Source organism: Bos grunniens, chromosome 11, assembly GCF_055505025.1.
Source record: "Bos grunniens cultivar Pamir isolate PY7600 chromosome 11, Bosgru_T2T1.0, whole genome shotgun sequence".
Lineage (NCBI taxonomy): Eukaryota > Metazoa > Chordata > Mammalia > Artiodactyla > Bovidae > Bos > Bos grunniens.
The window spans coordinates 68,946,742-68,966,890 of record NC_141175.1 but is presented as its reverse complement, the minus strand read 5'-3'; positions in this window follow the sequence as shown (position 1 = coordinate 68,966,890).

Below are 20,149 nucleotides of genomic sequence, written 5' to 3'. Positions count from 1 at the left end.
ACATTTTTAAATTGGATTTGGCCAGTCTGGGCCTCCCAGGTGGCACTAGTGGCTAAAAAATCAGCCTGCCAGAGTGGGAGACATGAGATTCGAGTTCGATTCCTGGGTTGGGAAGATCCCCTGAAGGACGGCATGGCAACTCACTCCAGTATTCTTGCCTGGAGACTCCCATGGACAGAACAGACTGGTGGGCTATGGTCCATAGGGTTGCAAAGAGTCAGACCGAAGCTATTTAGCATGCGTGCAGTCTGGAAACATCCATAAGACTGGCAGTCGGCGATGATATTCAATGCTCATACAGGCTGTGAGCAGTCTGTGTATGGGATTGCTTTGTTTGAAGGCTGGGGTGATTTATCTGATCTGGCCCACAAGAGGACCGCCCCTTTTCCTTAAATAAGCAGCTTCTGGAAGGTGCAGATCCAGCTGCAAAGTCCAAAGGACTTTGAAAGTTTTATTCTTTCTGCAGGCACACATTTGCATTTGAGTGGATGTGGTAAACCGTTGTAGTGGCCAGAAAGGTCAGGAATGCCTTGGGCTCTATTCAGTGAATACTGTGAATTGGAGTGTGATTTCTCCAGCCGAGACGACTGTCCCCTAGAGTAGATTTCCCATTTTGGGATCATCCTTAGTTTTAGCATGTTTGTGTCTTAAAATATATTGTCATCCATCATTGATACATTTTACATTTATTATTATTCAAATCTTAGACAATCAATGTATTTGTTTAATGAAAAAATCATAGTGTGCCTGAGAAATACCCTGAAGACAGAGGAGAGAATGGGAATCAGGCTTAGCTCTGCTTCAGATGGCAGCATGCTTCTTGCAGAAAAGTTCCATACTGAGGGATTTTATGGGAGAGTTTGGCAAACTGGAGGCAGTTACCCCATGCTCTTTAGTGTAGCCTTAGGATTACAAGACTGGAGTTGAGTAGGAGAAGGCCATGGCTTGGCTAGCATCAGGCCTCCTGTACATGTTATGATGGTAGTCTGGCACAGTGGGACTTTGCAAACTCTCGCCCATTTTCCTCAAAGACCTGTTCTTGGTGCTCCCTGTGCCCAATACTCATAGTGAGGTAGCTGATGACAAAAATTTTTCCAGTGGTCATGTCTTGCCCCCTTCTTTTGAGGAAAGCTCCTCCTCTCCCCTTAGCCCCGGTCATGTAGTCTAAAAGAGGACTGTCATCATTTTACATGTCCCTGGTTCCCAGACCACGGTGATGGATCCAGACATGCCCTCTGAGTTCTCCCTTGTGAATTCTTAAATGGCAGCTGCCCTCTCTGATGACAGAACTGTTGCCGGAAGGGGGACCCCTTCCAGGGCCCGAAACTGGGCTCTTGTCTAACACTCGGAAATGAATTGTTCGAGGAGACACATCTGCTGACAAAGCAAGAGATTTTATTGGGAAAGGGCACCTGGGTGGAGAGCAGTAGGGTAAGGGAACCCAGGGGAACAGCTCTGCCATATGGCTTGCAATCTCGGGTTTTACGGTGATGGGATTAGTTTCCAGGTTCTTTAACTAATCCTTCTGACTCAGAGCCCTTCCTGGTGGTGCAAGCCTTGTTCAGCCAAGATGGGTGCCAGAGAGAAGGATGCTGGGAGGTGGTTGGACATGTGGTGTCTCCTTTTGACCTTTCCCGAACTCTTCTGGTTTGTGGAGGCTTATTAGTTCCGTGTTCCTTAGCAGGACCTCCTGTCATAAAACAATTCATGCAAATGGTTACTATGATGCCTGGCTAGGGTGGGCAGTTTCAATCAGTGTGCTTCCCCTAACACAGCTGCGGTTCCGTGTTCACAGCTGGTGACCGAGACTGTCTGCAGACAGAGGACGAGGAGCATTTGGGGTTGGGAAAACCCAGGTGACAAGCAATCTGTTCTCCTCTAAGATATTCAGCACTGACCTTGTCCTGCTAAGAGCCTGGGAGGCAAGCTCTCTTTGATTCTTTGAGCTACCCTGGAGTCCTGCCAACACATTTCCTATTTGCTTAAGCTAGTTTCACTGGCCAATTTACAAAGTTTTAGGGTAGGGAATGGGACACAGAATTATAACAATGTCCTAAAATCACACCATAGAAACATTAGTCCATTTTGTTTGAGTGAAGTCACCATTGTCCTTTAGTATCTAAGAATTAACCTCTGCTAAGTTGCTTCAGTCGTGTCTGACTCTGTGCGACCCCAGAGACAGCAGCCCACCAGGCTCCCCTGTCCCTGAGATTCTCCAGGCATGAACACTGGAGTGGGTTGCCATTTCCTTCTCCAACACATGAAAGTGAAAAGTGAAAAGTGAAAGTGAAGTCGCTCAGTCGTGTCCGACTCTTAGCTACCCCATGGACTGCAGCCTACCAGGCTCCTCCGTCCATGGGATTTTCCAGGCAAGAGTACTGGAGTGGGCTGCCATTGCCTTCTCTGAAGAATTAACCTCAAGTCCTGCCAAATTTTAGACAGGGGCTGACCCTGAGGGTATAGATCATTTGAACACTTGGAGTGATCTTGTGATGAGAAATCACTTTTCATTGCCCTAACAATCGCCAGCTAAAGAGGGACAAATGGGTGAAAAGCGTCTGAGGTCTGTCTCCACAGAAATAGTCTGTGAGTCTGGCTTTTTTGCTAGGAGGGAGACTTCATTCGCTTGGTTCTCCTTCAAGTGGCCCCAGCTCATTGGTCCATCTTTATCGTCCACCACAAGGACAATCTGACAAATCAAACTTCACTGAACTTGGTTTCTGCTTTTTTGCCTCTGTCTTCAGACTAAGTGCCCCTCCTCTCCTCAGTTTTCCACCTACTGAAATCTTGCATGTACTTTAAGACTTATTGAAGATGCCATCTCCCCTTGAAGCATACCTTTATTGACCCCAGCTAAAATTAACCCTTGCCTCTCTAACTATTAATACAATAGAGATTTTATAGTTCCCTTAGCATTTATGCATTACTTCTTCCAAAACTTATTGGTAAACTCATCTTATTTTCATGCATTAGGTCAAGAGCTTGGCTTATATAATTTCTAAATTTTCTTGTAGCAATTCTCTATTTTGTAACATCTGTAATTTTGTAACTAATATCAACTGTTCACAAACTTAGGGTGCACATCTTTTTGTTTTTAGAACGGCTATTTCACTACCTCTTATCCTGGGTTTTTTCCCTAGATTTATTAAGATATAATTGATATATAATATTGTATAAGTTTAAGGTGCAGAATATGTTGATTTGATACACTTATATGTTGAAAAAAACATAGTAGTGTTAACTGACACCTCCATCACCTCACATAATTACTGTGTTTTTTTTGGGGGGGTGAGAAAATTTAAGATTTACTCTTTTACCAAACTTCAAGTATATAGCAGAGTGTTATTAGCTATAAGCGCCATGTTATATATTAGATCCCTATTGTCAAGAGTTTAGTATGTCTTTCTTCCTTGAGATTTCCCTAATTCTGAACTGTTCAATAGACCTTTCTGCCATGATGCTTCTCACATGTGATTATTGAACACTTGAAATGTAGCTTGTGCAAATGAAGACCTGAACTTTTCATTCCATTTAATGTGGAAGTGAGTGAATGAAAGTCACTCAGATGTGTCTGACTCTTTGTAACCCCATGTACTATAGCCTGCCAGGCTCCTCTGTCCATAGAGTTTTCCAGGTCAGAATACTGGAGCGGGTAGCTGTTCCCTTCTCCAGGGGATCTTCCCAACCTAGGGATTGAACCCAAGTATCCTGCAATGCAGGCAGATTCTTTACAGTCTGAGCCACCAGAGAGCCATTCTACAAGTGAACTCAGTGTTCCTTCACGGTAAAAGCATTTGGCTTGGTTTAGACTGGATCATTTTAGAAAGTTCATTGATAGCAACATTTCCTCTCACTATATCTGGAGGCCTGAAGTAGATGGATTTTTTTTTTTTTGACTTTTCATTTAATCGCAAACTTAATTTGGTCTATATGTAAAGATTTACAGTTTCTCCAGATATGAGGAGTATCAATAATAGAGGAGATACTGGGCAGTGTGCTGCTTCTCATCAAATATTCAGTGTGTGATATAAAGATTTATCTTGTAAATATCACTGAGTATAACCTTGTAAATTCAGAGATACATCATCTACAGTTCAGCTTTGAATATAGAGCAAATGAAGGAAGAATGGATTTTTTAAATGAAAAGATCAGAAAGGATAATTAATATTTCATAATCTTAATTAACTTTTCCATTGCACATTGGTTTTTAATGTTATTTGGGGTGTAAGGTGTGATTATTGCTTTCATAGCCAAATCAGATAATCTGGTCACAAACTTGAATGTCAAAAGGTAATGTGAACATCTTGTTTGGCTTGAGAAATTAGCCATTAAGTTCTTCAATTAGCTCTGTGCTTATTCTGGGGAAATTGCATTACGCAAGTGAATAAGATTGTAAGCTTTTAGAATAGGAAGCAAGTTATCAAGCATGATAGGTTGGAGCCCACTGGTAAGAGATATATGAATTGCTGTTAGGAGAGAAAGAGGGACCCTGCACCAAGGTGCATGGAATAAACCACGCTCCCCAGTGTATTAGCATGGATAATAGAATTTAACAGACCACCTAGCACAGTTGATTGGTAGGTGCTTCTGTGCTGGTAGGCACCTGATCCTTGAAGCCAGCCAGGATTGGACTGGATTCTTGACCCCAGCAGACTCATCTGCCTATCCGGTAGAGGCACACCAACCAGAGCTAGAGGGAAGTGTCCAGGACCATCCAAACTTTGATCATAACTCATTTTTCCCTTGGCCTCATCTTCCCATCCTGAACCATTTGGTTCAAGACTCTGATTTCTGAGCGCCCCCACCTAATCTCTCAATTTCAGTTCTTTTACCTCCCTTGTTCTAGTGGCTCTGCTTCAGCTGGAAACTCCCTGTTTCATTCTGTATTCTGGTGACTTAATCTCCAGCTGGGTCAGCTCCTGACCAACTTGGGTTGAGGTAGGATTTAGGGTAAAAAAGGGAAGAAGGAATTCAGATAATTTACTCCTGGGAGGTGAGTAGAACTTCAGGTTCTACACTTGTTGCAAAGCATACTAGGATCAAAAAGGCAAAATGAGAACCAACGTGGGAATCATGGAGAGGTGGCCAAGAGTAAGAGATTCACGTCTAACTTACAGGCAGGAATTGCATTTTGTATAAATTGGAGTATGATAGATGGTGCTATAATTACACACAGCCCCAAATCATTGTTTTAACAAAATGAAAGTTGATATCTCATACAAGGTATCCAGTGTGGTATAGTGTGATGATCTGTCCCACTCAGTTACTCAGGGACCCAAGCTAACCAAGTTTCTGCTGTTTTATTCTCTGCATCATTTGTGTCATGTAGACTTTCTGCCCCACAGCAGGAGAAATAAGACTGGAGAATCTGACATGGGCTTTTCACTTCCACAGTGCAACAGTGATATATGTCACTTCCGGACACGTTTTATCGGTTAGAACTAGTCAGATGGCCCTGTAGCTCTAAGGAGGTCAGGAATGTACAAGAGAAAGTAATATTTGGTGAGAATTCTGTTTCTATCGCAATATACATGAATAAAAACCTCATCAGAAGGAGTAGGGCAGGGGTGCTATGGCTGAAGTTTGAGGAGGGAATTGCTGGAACCCACTCAAAAGAGAGGTAGAGGAGGGTAACAAAAGAGCCTGGTCTGTCTGGAAGGAGCTCCATGGAGCCCTCGACTAGCTGGGTTCTCACTCTGACCACTAGGATGGCCTGCGGCAGGCACTGATGTGCACAAACAGTCTCACGGTCACTTTCAAAGGTCTTTGTTTCACATTATTATGAAGGGATTTTACCAAGTAACTCCTGAATGTATAGAATGTGCATGCCTTTTAAAGACATGCAGATACTTGTAAAACGTTTAGAACTAGTCAGGCATCATTTCAGGAGGAAATGTGCTGTCTTTTGGGTATCACTTGGAAGGAAAGTTACCTAAACCTTGGAGTCATATATTTCATGTGTAGAGCAGAGCTCATTTTTGATAAGTTGTTGCTATCATTTATTACAATAAGTAGTATACATGCTTGACCTCACCTAATCATCTCCAAAAGCCTAGAAGAGTATTATTAGCAACCCCACTTTACAAACAAGACTACTGACTTTCAGATAGGTTTAGTTATATGGCTAGTAAGTGACAGTGTTGGGATTCAAATCTAGGTCTCATCTGAATCCAGTGTCTCATATTTGATTGCTAGAATTAAGTAGATTAAACATGCCTATCATTAACTAGTAGCTCAACAATGTTGATTTTCTTCCTCTTCTTTTCCTTCTTCCCTCTTATCCTGGGATTCCAGCCAAATAACTCATCACTTATTGGGGATTCCTTTGGGGATCTCTCTCTCGAGAAGAGCCAGGAAACCACTTACATGATGATTTCTGCAATTGAGCAGGTGATGAGAGGGAGAGCAGGTGGAGAGGCATGCTCTTGTCAGCCCCTCTTCTCCCCCTCTTTCACAGTTGGTCTGGGAGAGGTAAGACCAGAAAGAGTTCTGTGCCCATTTACCATCTCAAAAACAAGAATAAGAGTGGCAGCCTTCACCCCTCCTTGTCCCCTTTCTCAATATTTCTGTCTTTTGTGCTATTTCAGTTATTTGTTTACAGCTGGAGAAAATGATTCACTTGGTGACACAAAACTTTTCTCTGTTAAGCACAGAAAACTCTACCAATTGCCAGCTCTTAAACATGAGGTCATTTTAACCTTTAATCTTAAAAATATGTAGCTCTATCAACCAGATTCCATGTTCCTCTTATCCTGAGATCCAGATGCCCTAGGGAAGTGGGGTTAAAGGTGAAGGGTTGTAGGTGGGAGGATGTGGTTCTACATCTTGAAAACAAGATTCTTCCGTTTTTTTGTTTTGTTTTTGTTTTCTTTTTTTAATTTAGAGGAGAACAGGGGATGCCTGTTTATGGCACCCAGCATGGAGCCTGGGGCTATTTCTTTTATCTCATTCTATAAATAAACTGGATGGCTGCCAGGGAAAATGTAATCTGGGACATGATTCTTAGTTTCTACTAGAGTGAACTGCTCTAAAAATTCTGGCTGCCACTTGGTACAAGTTTCAGGGTCTTTAAAGAGTATTTTGAGTGCTCATGCATGGGAAACGATGGGCTCCCTTCTTCATCTAGTTTCCATTTAAAAAGAAAATCATCAGACTCAGAATGATTTAGAGTTTCTCTGTAATCAAATGCTAATAGTTTTAATACACACTTGCTTATTGCTCACCATGAGTTGGGTGAGAGGCTATTCTCTTGCTAATTTTGAGAATAATGGTGTTTCACTACCACTAGTCCAGGAAAGCCAAATTTGTTCTTGGTTGAAAATTTAAATGCTGCTCTCCTTACTTAACTCGGTCTTCCCTTGTGGCTCAGCTGGTAAAGAATCCGCCTGCAATGCTGGAGACCTGGAAGATTCCCTGGAGAAGGGAACAGCTAGCTACCCACTCCAGTATTCTGGCCCAGAGAATCCCATGGACTGTTTGGTCCATGGGGTCGCAAAGAGTCGGACATGACTGAGCCACTTTCTCTTTCACTTTACTTAACTCAGTAAGTTACATGTAACCTTAAGAAATAAATGCCTGAGAGTAAGAAATCAAGCAATTTGTTAGAATTTTGGCCCCAAAGCTGGGTTTGAAGCCTCACATCTTATTTGTTGCTGTGATTTGCTATTGAAAGTTCGAACATCGTAAATCAGGATGACAAGACTTTGAGCATGGGTTACTAAGTCATCAAAGGGAGGACATAGAGCATCTCCCAGGCTGCTCAAGAAAGAAGAAAGTCATTCCTCTCCATCTGCTTTGCATATGATAGGGTGGAGCATTGGAGAGAGTATGCACCTGTTTGGGGAACCCGAAACCATCTTTCCCTCCCTCCGAACAATGGTGCTTCTGTCAAAACCATTCACTTGGCAGTTGCCTTTGTCACATTCTGTTCATATTGTGAGTTAGATGTTCATGTGTAAGAGCCTAAGACCTCAACTTGATGGGAAGTTCTGCAAGGCACAAAGCTGAGCTTTCTACTCCTTCATGTCCTTGTATCTTTCAGCTTTGAACTTTGCATATAATGATGCATAATGCACCATTCATTAGTATGAATTATGTATTATTGTTATGAATTATTCTTATGATCCTCATTATGACTCATTATTCATACTTGATGAAAATTCAAAGTTAAAAGTACACATGATGCTCTCTTTCTCATGCATTCGTGTAGAACTTATCTTGACTCAAGGCCCAGAGGTCTTGTATAGGGATCTTTCTTTAAAGAAGGTTTATACTCAGGATACAATTTATTTAATTCAATAAATATTTACATGAAGGGTTATAAGTTATAAGAAAGAAATAAGATAATATCAAAGTACTCAATGTGCTTATGTCTACCCCATGAATGATGGATAGATTTCACCTTAAATGTCTAGTTCATTAACTGATGAAGGCTGCTTGGATCGCTGACAAGGATTATAAAGTCTGCTTTAGATTCAGGAGGAAATAATACCGTGATTAATTAGCAATATCTACCATTTTATTTAGGAGTAGAGAATGGGCTTCCCTGGTGGCTCAGACGGTAAAGAAACTGCCTGCAATACAAGAGAACATGAATTTGATCCCTGGGTTGGGACAATCCCCTGGAGAAGAGAATGACTAGCCACTCCAATATTCTGGCCTGGAGAATTCCTTGGACAGAGGAGCCTGGCAGGCTATGGTCCAAGGGGTCACAAAGAGTCAGACAGGACTGAGTGACTTTCTCTTTCAGAAAATGGTGGCACAGATGCCACACATTCATAATCCCCAACTTGCAGAATGAATTGAAGTCCAGATAGTAAAAGAAGCTTGTATTTAGTAGAATCCAGTCAGTCAATAACTTATATTTAAGTACCAAACAAATACATAAATTACCTGAAATAATTATGTATTAATCTGTTTGGGCTTTCCATCAGAAAATACCATAGACTGGGTTGCCGGGGTCCAGCCCCGGTGGATCCAGGGAAATTCGAAGGAGAAACGGCTTCGGCTATCAGGATACAGTAACTTTAATTAAATATTAATTAGAGCTATAAAGAGTAATAGAATAAGGATAGCTCAGTAGGAAAATTCAGTGGAGAAAAAAGGCTGAATAACTTGGTTTACGTGGAAAGCTAATAAAATTCCAAAATAAGGAATTTACGTCACCTACGTAGGCTGCAGGCATCCTCCCGTTCTCCCAAAGGAGAGGAGACACTAAGGCCTCCCCGGTCAGATCTTAGAAGCCCAGGCATGATTAGTAGGCTTGATGAGCCTCCACGTTCCAGATGGGGATTCAGCCAGAAGGTGAGAAAAAGAACGACAATGGGAGACCAGTCTTTCAAGGAACTGATCCCGATTCTTTATTTTCCAGGGTCTGTTTTTATACACTGAGATGTTATACAATAGTCACACGGGGTCAGCAGGCCTGACTTTTATTAAAGTCAGGTGCTTCATACAAATGTATACAGAGGTCTTAGGGGTGTTACATCATCTTCTGGCCAGGGGGCCTGCTGACAATTTATGACCCTCTCCTTGTGACAGTGGTCAGTCAACACTTATTTCTCCAGGGGTGATTATTCTTAAAACAGATGCCACCCAAATAAAGTTACATTCCTATAGGGTGAGGGTGTAGTGGGTTTTAGTTAAGGAAAGAATTTACTTAGCCTAAGGTCTAACGTGATTAATATCAAAGGTTAATACTTATTTCTTCTATATATTCATTAATGTGTATAAGGGCAGGGGATGTGGAGACTTAGCAGCAAACATTGGCTCAACAAATGAAAAACCCTTCACCAATACAATTTCTAATCAGCCTACTATACTATACTAATAGTTTTCTAACTTCTCTAAAGAACCTGTTTTTAGAAGGTTTAAAGCATCTCGTGCCTCTCATAGTTGGGAGGCTGTGAACAATCACATGTGGCTGGACAAGCCTGTCAGGCAGGCTAGAGAACCTTCAGAGGAGTTTGTAGGTTGAAACACTCCTATCACGCCCAGGAATTATTATTAACTGGAGCTCTAAGTTAACTCCTTCTCCGAAAGAGGTGGTGGGGGACAGCCCCCCATAAAGTCAGAGGTGTAGGTGAGAGCACAAAGCAGTAAAGTAGGCAGGCTCTGGTTTTGGGGGTAGATGCTCGAGAATTTCCAGGGGGACTCGTGAGGCTCCATCCCGCCTTTGCGTATGTCGAGCCTCCTTCCTCATGACCTTTGCCACGGGCGGAGCTCCTCACGCTGGCTCCTGGCACTGGGTGGCTCACACAACAGAAATTTATTTCTCACAGTCCTGGAGGCTAGAAGATATTTTTTTAAAAAGAGGTCATGGGTGTATAAAAGGCAGTCATTCATAAGCAGAGCTCTCACAGGAACTGAACTGGCCCAAAACTTCATCTTGGACTTCTAAGCTTCCAAGACTGTGAGAAAATAAATTTCTGTTGTGTCAGTCACCTAGTCCATGGTATTAGGTGGTGCCAGTGGTAAAGAACCTGCCTGCCAATGCAGGAGACAAAAGAGATACGGGTTTGATCCTTGGGTCAGGAAGATCCCCTGGAGGAGGGCATGGCAACCCACTCCAGTATTCTTGCCTGGAGAATTCCATGGACAGAGGATCCCGGTGGCCTGTTACAGTCCATAGGGTCGCAAGGAGTTGGATATGACTGAAGTGACTTAGCACACATGCACGCACATATAATTGATTAAAAATGTTGTGTTAGTTTCAGGTATACAGCAAAGTGATTCAGTTTACAGATACATGTATCTATTCTTTTTCAAATTCGTTTCCCAATTAGGTTGTTATATAACATTGAGCAGAGTTCCCTGGGCTATACAGTAGGTCCTTGTTGGTTACCCATTTTAAATATAGCAGGATATTTCAATTCTAAACTCCTGAAATAAGTTTGTTTTCTAAGTCTGTGAGTCTCTTTCTACAGATCTCTTTTCTGTGTTCTCTAGGAAAGAGTGATAAGGCTCTGTGGGATCAGGGCCCTGGCTTTATAACCTCATTTAGCCTTAATTACTTCCTTAGAGGCCTCATTTCCCAATACAGCCACATGGAATGGGGTGTCTAGGGCTTCACCATATGAATTTTGGGAGAATACATTCAGTCCTTAGCAGTATAGGGTAGATTTATATCTCCTGTTTGGAGGATGGTATATTATAGGAGCTAGCTATCTAGCCAGGGTTATCATTTTTTAAAAAGCAAGACATCAAAATTGATTTCTTAATTAATGTTTTTCATGTTAGCCACATTTATGAGTTTTAAACACATCTGATCTTATGGGTTGTTCATAATAACTTAAGTAATTTACATAATGCAATTTAAAAATATATCAAAGAAGCCAGTAGTTCAAAGTAACAGGTGGTAGACAGGTTTGCAAATGTACACTTAACAAAAACTCATACACTTTTCTAAATCTTAGTGACATCCTAAAATAGTAACTAACCATTAAAAAAAAATACTATCCATCAGATGATGCTAACTGTAAACATTTGCCTTGGAATGTGGCACCCTTTCTGTAATTACCAAGACTCAATTTTTGTATTGGTGTGTGCTGTTGTTGTTCTTCAGTGGCTCTCTGAGACCCCGTGGACTACAGCGCACCAGGCCTCCCTGTTCCTCACCATCTCCTGAAGTTTGCCCAAGTTCATGTTCATTGCATCGGTGATACCATCCAGATATCTCATCCTCTGATGCCCTCTTCTCCATCTGCCCTCAATCTTTCCCAGCATCAGGGACTTTTCCAGTGAGTCATCTGTTCGCATCAGATGACCAAAATACTAGAGCTTCAGCTTCAGCATGAGTCCTTCCAGTGAATATTCAGGGTTGATTTCCCTTAAGATTGACTGGTTTGATCTCCTTGCTGTCCAAGGGACTTTCAGAAGTCTTCTCCAGCATCACAATTCGAAGTCATCAATTCTCTGGCATTTTGCCTTCTTTATGGTCCAGCTCTCACATCCATAAATGACCACTGGGAGGACCATAGCCTTGACTATACGGAACTTTGTCTGCAGAGTAATGCCTCTGCTTTTCAACACGCTGTCTAGGTTTGTCATCACTTTCCTGCCAAGAAGCAATCGTCTTCTGGTTTCATGGCTGCAGTCACCACCTGCAGTGATTTTAGAGCCCGAGAAGAGGAAATCTGTCACTACTTCCACCTTTTCCCCTTCTATTTGCCATGCGGTAATGGGGCTGGATGCCATGATTTTAGATTTTTTAATGTTTAATCTTAAGCCGGCTCTTTCACTCTCCTCCTTTACCCTCATTAAGAGGCTCTTTAGTTCCTCCTCGCCTTCTGCCATTAGAGTGGTATCATCTGCATATCTGAGGTTGTTGATATTTCTCCTGCCTATCTTGATTCCAGCTTGTAACTCATCCAGCCTGGCATTTCTCATGATGTGCTCAGCAGATAGATTAAACAAACAGGGTGACAGCAGAGAACCCTGTCGTATTCCTTTCTCAATCTTGAGTCAATCATTTGTTCCATATAGGGTTCTAACTGTTACTTCTTGACCCGCATACAGGTTTCTCAGGAGACAGGTAAGATGGTCTGGTATTCCCATCTCTCTAAGAGCTTTCCACAGTTTGTCATGATCCTCACAGTCAAAGGCTTTAATGTAGCTAATGAAACAGAGGTTTCTGTTTCATTTTTCTGATTTCATTTTTCTGATTCTCTTGCTTTCTCTATAATCCAGTGAATGTTGGCAATTTGATACCTAGTTCTTCTTCCTTTTCTAAACCCAGCTTGGACATTTGGAAGTTCTTGGTTCGCATAATGCTGAACGCTAACATGCAAGATTTAAGCATGACCTTACTAGCATGGGAGATGAGTGCAATTGTCCGATTGCACATTCTTTGGTATTACCCTTCTTGGGAATTGGGGTGAGAGTTGACCTTTTCCAGTCCTGTGGCCACTGCTGGGTCATCCAGATTTGCTGAAATAATGAATGCAAAACTTTGATGGCATCTTCCTTTAAGGATATGAATAGTTCTGCTGGAATTTCATTGTATCCACTGGCTTTATTAACAGCAGTGCTTCTTAAGCCCCACTTGACTTCACAATCCATAATGTCTGGCTCTGGGGCACTAATTACACCACTGTAGTAATTCGGTTCACTAAGATCTTTTTAAACAGTTCTGTGTATGCTTTCCATCTCTTCTTGATCTCTTCGTTGTCTACTAGGTCTCTGCCATTTTTATTTTTTATTGTGCTCATCTTTGGGCAAAATTCTCCCTTGATGTTTCCAGTTTTCCTGAAGGGATCTCTAGTCTTTGCCCTTTTGTTGTTTTCTTCTGTTATTAAGCACTGTCATTGAAGAAGGCCTTCTTGTCTCTTCCAGCTATTTTTTGGGACCCTTCATTTAACTGGGTGTAACTTTCCCTCTCTCCCTTGCTTTTCACTTCTTTCTGTTCTTCCACTATTGGTAAAGCCTCCTCAGATAACCACTTTGCCTTCTTGCTCTTACTTTCCTTTGGGATGATTTTGTTCGCCACCTCCTGTACAATATTACAGACCTCTGTCCACGGTTCTTCAGGCATGCTGTGTGCTCGATCTAGTCCCTTGAATCTATGTGTTACCTTTACTGTGAATTTATACAGGATTTAAGTCATACCTGGCTGGCCTATTTTCCCCTCAGTTTTCTTTAGTTTTTGTGCTTAATAGACTAAAAATACCATGTTTGTTTTTATGGGTATACTCATTACAGTGGAATTAAAAAATGTGACAACATTTGGTCTCTGTGAAATTTAAATCTTGGTCCAGGTTAGTTTTGTTTTCATGTGTGTGTTTTTTAATTAACCACCCCCCCGCAAGAAGATTTATTTATTAAAGTTATAAGATACTACAGCTAGTGATTACACATAGAAGAAAGAAAATATATCAGTGTTTGAATTTCGACTCCATCCAGCCCATGCTTATCTCTCCACCCATCCATGATTTTATATTTCAGAGTAAAAATATTAAATAACATTTATTCTTTATTATTAAAGAAAAGCTGACCTGGGTTTTAATAGAACTCTTAGCTTCAAATGGGTCATAATGCTTTGTCATTTATCTTTTGTCTTGACATGATTTAACTGTAAGAACACTCATGTTGATGATAAAATGGATTCCCTTGATTTTAATCACAAACAAAAGCTTCATAAAATGTTTCAATGAATTATTGGTTAAGGCCTAGAAAATTCCAGGGGATATTTTTTAATCCATATTCTTATCTCAAAATGACTCTCTTTAATTATTAACATGGGAATGATGTAGTGGCTCAAGGTGACACATCTAAGTATAACTGAATAATGTTTGAAATGTGACAAAGATTTGAAAATTCTGTACACAGGGCAGTGTTTCATTTTAAGAACTTAGCATGTAAATGATCATCTTTTTTCATGCATTTGAGACAGTATAACAGGAGAAATTATAATCTGATACATATAGTGATGTTTGTTATTATAGTATTTTTCCAACTAAAACAATATCCTCTATAGATCAGAACAAAGAATATAAAAATCTTACATAATTCCACCACTCAGTACTCATTGAATTAATATATTATTAATGCAGAGATATCTAACAGAAGGCAATGGCAACCCACTCCAGTACTCTTGCCTGGAAAATCCCATGGGCGGAGGAGCCCGGTAGGCTGCAGTCCATGAGGTCGCTAAGAGTCAGACACGACTGAGAGACTTCACTTTACTTTCACTTCTTGTTTTTAAAATTGGAACTATGTGACATATTTTAGACTGCTACATTTACTTGTTAATATATTATAAACATATTCTTATACCACTGCATATTAAATATAATTCTATCATGTAGATATATCAAAATTTAAACAGTCCTTTGTTTCTGAATTGAAAGAGCGAAAGAGTTCCAGAAAAACATCTATTTCTGCTTTATTGACTATGCCAAAGCCTTTCACTGTGTGGATCACAATAAACTGTGGAAAATTCTGAAAGAGATGGGAATACCAGGCCACCTGACCTGCCTCCTGAGAAACCTGTATGCAGGTCAGGAAGCACCAGTTAGAACTGGACATGGAACAACAGACTGGTTCCAAATAGGAAAAGGAGTACGTCAAGGCTGTATATTGTCACCCTGATTACTTAACTTCTATGCAGAGTACATCATGAGAAACGCTGGGCTGGAGGAAGCACAAGCTGGAATCAAGATTGCCAGGAGAAATATGAATAACCTCAGATGTGCAGATGACACCACCCTTATGGCAGAATTTTGTGAAGAGGAACTAAAGAGCCTCTTGATGAAAGTGAAAGTGGAGAGTGAAAACGTTGGCTTAAAGCTCACCATTCAGAAAACTAAACTCATGGCATCTGGTTCCATCACTTTATGGCAAATAGACGGAGAAACAGTGGAAACAGTGTCAGACTTTATTTTTTGGGGCTCCAAAATCACTGCAGATGGTGACTGCAGCCATGAAATTAAAAGACACTTACCCCTTGGAAGAAAAGTTATGACCAAGCTAGATAGCATATTGAAAAGCAGAGACATTATTTTGCCAACAAAGGTCCGTCTAGTCAAGGCTATGGTTTTTCCAGTAGTCATGTATGGATGTGAGAGTTGGACTATAAAAAAGCTGAGTGCCAAAGAATTGATGCTTTTGAAGTGTGGTGTTGGAGAAGACTCTTGAGAGTCCCTTGGACTGCAAGGAGATCCATCCAGTCCATCCTAAAGGAGATCAGTCCTGGGTGTTCACTGGAAGGACTGACGTTAAAGCTGAAACTCCAATACTTTAGCCACCTGATGTGAAGAACTGACTCATTTGAAAAGTCCCTGATTCTGGGAAAGATTGAAGGGAGGAGGAGAAGGGGACAACAGAGGATGAGATAGTTGGATGGCATCACTGACTCAATGGACATGGGTTTGGGTGGACTCCAGGAGTTGGTGATAGACAGGAAGGCCTGGCGTGCTGTGGTCCTTAGGGTCTCAAAGAGTTGGACACGACTGAGTGACTGAACTGAACTGAATTGGTTTCTGAATATTTACATTATTTGCAGTTTTGTTGTTTCAAGTTATATTGCCTCAAAGAAATTTTATATAAATATGATTGTACCTAAATTATTTTTATTATGATAGAGTCCTAAAAGTGGAAGTCTTTAACTACAAATATTTTTTTGGATTTTAGTAAATATTGTTTCTCAGAAAGATGTATCATTTTACATATTTTTTTGACTAAACTGGGTCTGCATTGCTGCATGGGCTTTTCTCCAGTTGCAGCGAGCAAGGGATACTCTCTGTTGTGGTGTGTGGGTTTCTCATTGTGATAGCTTCTCTTGTTGCAGAGCTGTAGTTGCAGCTCCTGGGCTCTAGAGCACAGGCTAGATAGTTGTGGAGCATGGGCTTAGTTGCTCCACAGCATGTGGGATCTTCCCAGATCAGAGATCAAATCCATGTTTCCTGCATTGGCAGGTGGATTCTTTACTGCTGAGCCACCAGGGAAGCCCCCGTTTTATATTCTTAACAGTAATTTGAAAGTGCTGTTTACTCTACACCCTGGCTAACAAAGTGTGTTACAACTTTTTATGCTTGTCAATTCAAAAGAAAAAAGTGTGCTAGTATGATATATTATTTTTATCTACTTATAGGCCTAACTCTGAGCTTAGATCAGAATATAGAAGTACAGAAGGAAGCATTGTCAGTCTGTCTCATTGCTCTAAATACTAATTTTAGATTGATACCTTTTCATTAATCAATTCAACAAATATTCTCAGAGTGTCTCTTCAGAAAATAAACAGAATTTGGAATGTAAATTTTTATATTTGGCAAGTTAATCATATTCCTTAGCTGATGGCATGTTATTACCATGATCCATGCCTGGAAGCTCCCTTGTTTATTTCCTCTTCTTTCATCCTTATCCCCACTTAATTTCTCTTCTCTTCTATAAGCAGCCATTCTAGTGTGTTTAACACACACATATATTTGATATACACATTTCCTTGAAGAATATATAGTGTTTTGTGGTTTTGAGTATATGCATTTTTAATTTACATAAATTATATTCATAAATATTGTATACCTTACATTTTCCACTATTAGCACATTAAAAAAATTCTACCCTTGTGAGCATGTTCAGATTTCTGTTTCTAGTTTGCTGCAAAAAATTCTATGGTGAAGACGTGAAGTCTAAAGAAGAATAAATGTTTGTGATTAATTCATCATTCTGGGAAGATCATATGAACACTTCCATGTTATTTCTTGAATAAAGGAGATCATAGTTAGTTATGTGGCTACATATGTCTAAGGTAGGTTTATTAGTTTCTGAGAAGACTGCAAGAACTTTCAGGAAAGCTTACACTGATAGCACCCCTTTGGAACATCAACACTCCTGGTTAAGACTGTTGTATCCATCCTGCACATCTGTCCAGGGAGCATGTGCATCACGTCATTGACTTTGGGTGCGGGCAGTTGGTGTCATGTATTGTGCTGTGCCTATCACACTCTCCCACGGGTACCACAGCCAGGAATACAACACTATCCCTTGTCTTGTATCTTCAGCATCACTCACAATGTCTGGCACATAGGAGACACTCAAACACTGTTTGTTGAATGGATGAGTGAAAAGGAATCAGTCTATGCTGAATCTTAGAGCAATAAGATAGAGAGGCAAGGATCCCTACTGCTCAGGCTATGAGGGACTTCCAGGGAAGCGGCTTGTAGTTCATGGTGTAGAATCCACGTAGAATCCACCTGTGTCTTTCCCTCCTTTCCTTCCTGAGCACTTAGAGTACTACTACACTTCCTAGCCCTTTGGCAACTGGGTGAAACTATTTTACTAATTGAACCCAGTGAAATATACATGAAAGTGACATATGCCATTTCTATGTTCAGGCACATAATGGCCAGTGTGCCACCTCTGAGCTCTCTCTTCCCATCTCTGGCAACCTAGGAGGTCGCATGTTCCAGACTGTGCAGCTTATAGGACAACAATATTAAACAGCCTTGGACCCTGGTGCTATATAGAGACAGACCACCCTCCTCCTCCTCTGCCAACCCTCACTGGGAGGAGTTGGAAGTGGTGAAGGAGGGGGTTACATTTTAAATAATGAGGCCAGGAAAGCTCTGATGGAGATGTTTCAGTTGAGACCCAAAAGCTTCAAGGCAGTGAGGGGATGAGAGGCAGTTGAGAGAGGAGTATTATGAGCAGGACAAGCACATGCAAAGGTCCTAATGTGAGGTTGGCTTTGGTGTGTTAAAGGAAGCAGACAAAGTCAATGTGGCTGAAGCAGAGTGAACAAGGGGCAAAGTCACAGACATACCAACTGGAGGGAGAAGAGAACAGATGTGCAAGGCCTTCTAGGTCCTTTTAAGGACTTCAGCTCTCATGGTAGGGGACACTGTAAAGCTTTGCATATTGGAGTAACATGATCTGACTTACATTAACCTCAGTTGAGAACAGAACCAGGGTGACAAAGGAAGAGGTAAAACTAACTAGGAGTCTACAGCAATAATCCAGGCAAAGGATGGTAGTGGCTTGGGTTAGGGTGACAACAACAGAAGAGGTGTGAAGCAGTCAAATTCTGTAGTTTGAAGGTAGAGCAACAGAATTACAGATGATTAGATTGAGGGTATGAGAGAGAAAGTCAAAGATGACTCCATGGTTTTGGTCTATGTAACTGGGAGGATGCAGTGGTCATTTGTGGAGAAGGGGAAGGCTGCAGGTAGATCAATTTAGGAAGACTCTCAGGAGGTCAGGTTTGGATGAATTAGGCTGATAACCACTGAACATGCAACTGTTGCTGGAAGGAGAGTACACCAGGCTACGCTGGCAAGGAGGTGGACAGACGGACATAGATGATGATGCTTCTTCCCTAGGAGGTTGAGGTCCAGGTTCTCTGAGTGGAGATTCAATTGTGAAGGGCATTGGGAAGCCTAGTCCTTGGTTTCTAGAGGGCAGGCTGACCTGGGACTGAGGTTCACTCATGATGACTAATCTGAGTTTTTACAAGGCTAGGCTATAAATGCATCTCCATATGGCAGGCAGAAGGCCAGAGTTTCATACTCCGTGGGAGAAAAATCACCTAAAAACCCCACCCTCAAAGCTTCTGCCTCCTTGGGTTTGAGACCCCTTTCCAGGTTTTCAGATCTCAGGGATGAACTGTGAAAGTGTATTTTAAGGCAAACTAATTTATGCTTATTCTTCCAGCATAAAAAATTGTATTTTCACATCAGAGTCATGTTTGGTTTCTAAACCTATCACCACAGCAAGAACTATTTCCCCCAGTTTTCCCTAGCTGCGTTGTTTATATTTCTTAGCTAACAACATCTAAACCTTTTTTTTTTTTCTAACTCACTTGGAACTGCCATTTATTGCAACCTTTGCTTATGAAACATTTATATTCTGAATGTGTGAAAAAATTCTCTTATGTGGGGGAATTTTACACACCACCATCCTATCTGTTAGGGTCGTGATAAAGGTAAGTTTTGTGTGTTTTCTGATGCCAGCCCTACACCACTACTCTCCAGGGATCACACTTTCCATTCCTAATTGTCTCAGAGTGTTGAACTTGACAGCACCTTGTCTGTGACTGGTGAACAGTGAGTCATTCCGTATGCTACCATTCTGCACAAATGCCGTTTCTGGGACTCAGTACTCATTGAACACTTTGGCAGCTGTTTTTCTGTTTATTTCCCTGTTCAATTACATGAGTCCTTACTTTATAGACTCATTTTGGTTTTCGTCCTCTTCCTGTTGTTTTCTGTTTTTATTTTCTCTGTTCTTCAATTTCTGAGGGGAGATTGAATGTATCACATAGACCTGCCAGTCCAGGGAAAAGTTGTGCTTCTCCCACTGAAAGGAGGGGTTCAGCATCGTACCCTTGACCTACTTAGGTCACGTAACTCAGATGCTTGTCTGGATAGTCCTAGTAAAAATTAAAAGGAGGCTTTGGGACTTCCCCGTTGGTCCAGTGGCTAAGACTCTGTACTCCCAGTGCAGGGGGCCTGGGTTTGATCCCTGGTTAGGGAACTAGAGCCCACATATTGCAACTAAGAGTTCAGATGCCACAACTAAAGACTGAAGATCCTGTGTGCCACAACCAATACCAGGTGCGGCCAAATAAATAAGTAAAAATTTAAATAAAAGAATACAAATTAACATAAAAGGAGGCTTCATCAGAACAACTCCTAAAATGAGGTACCTTCTTAGG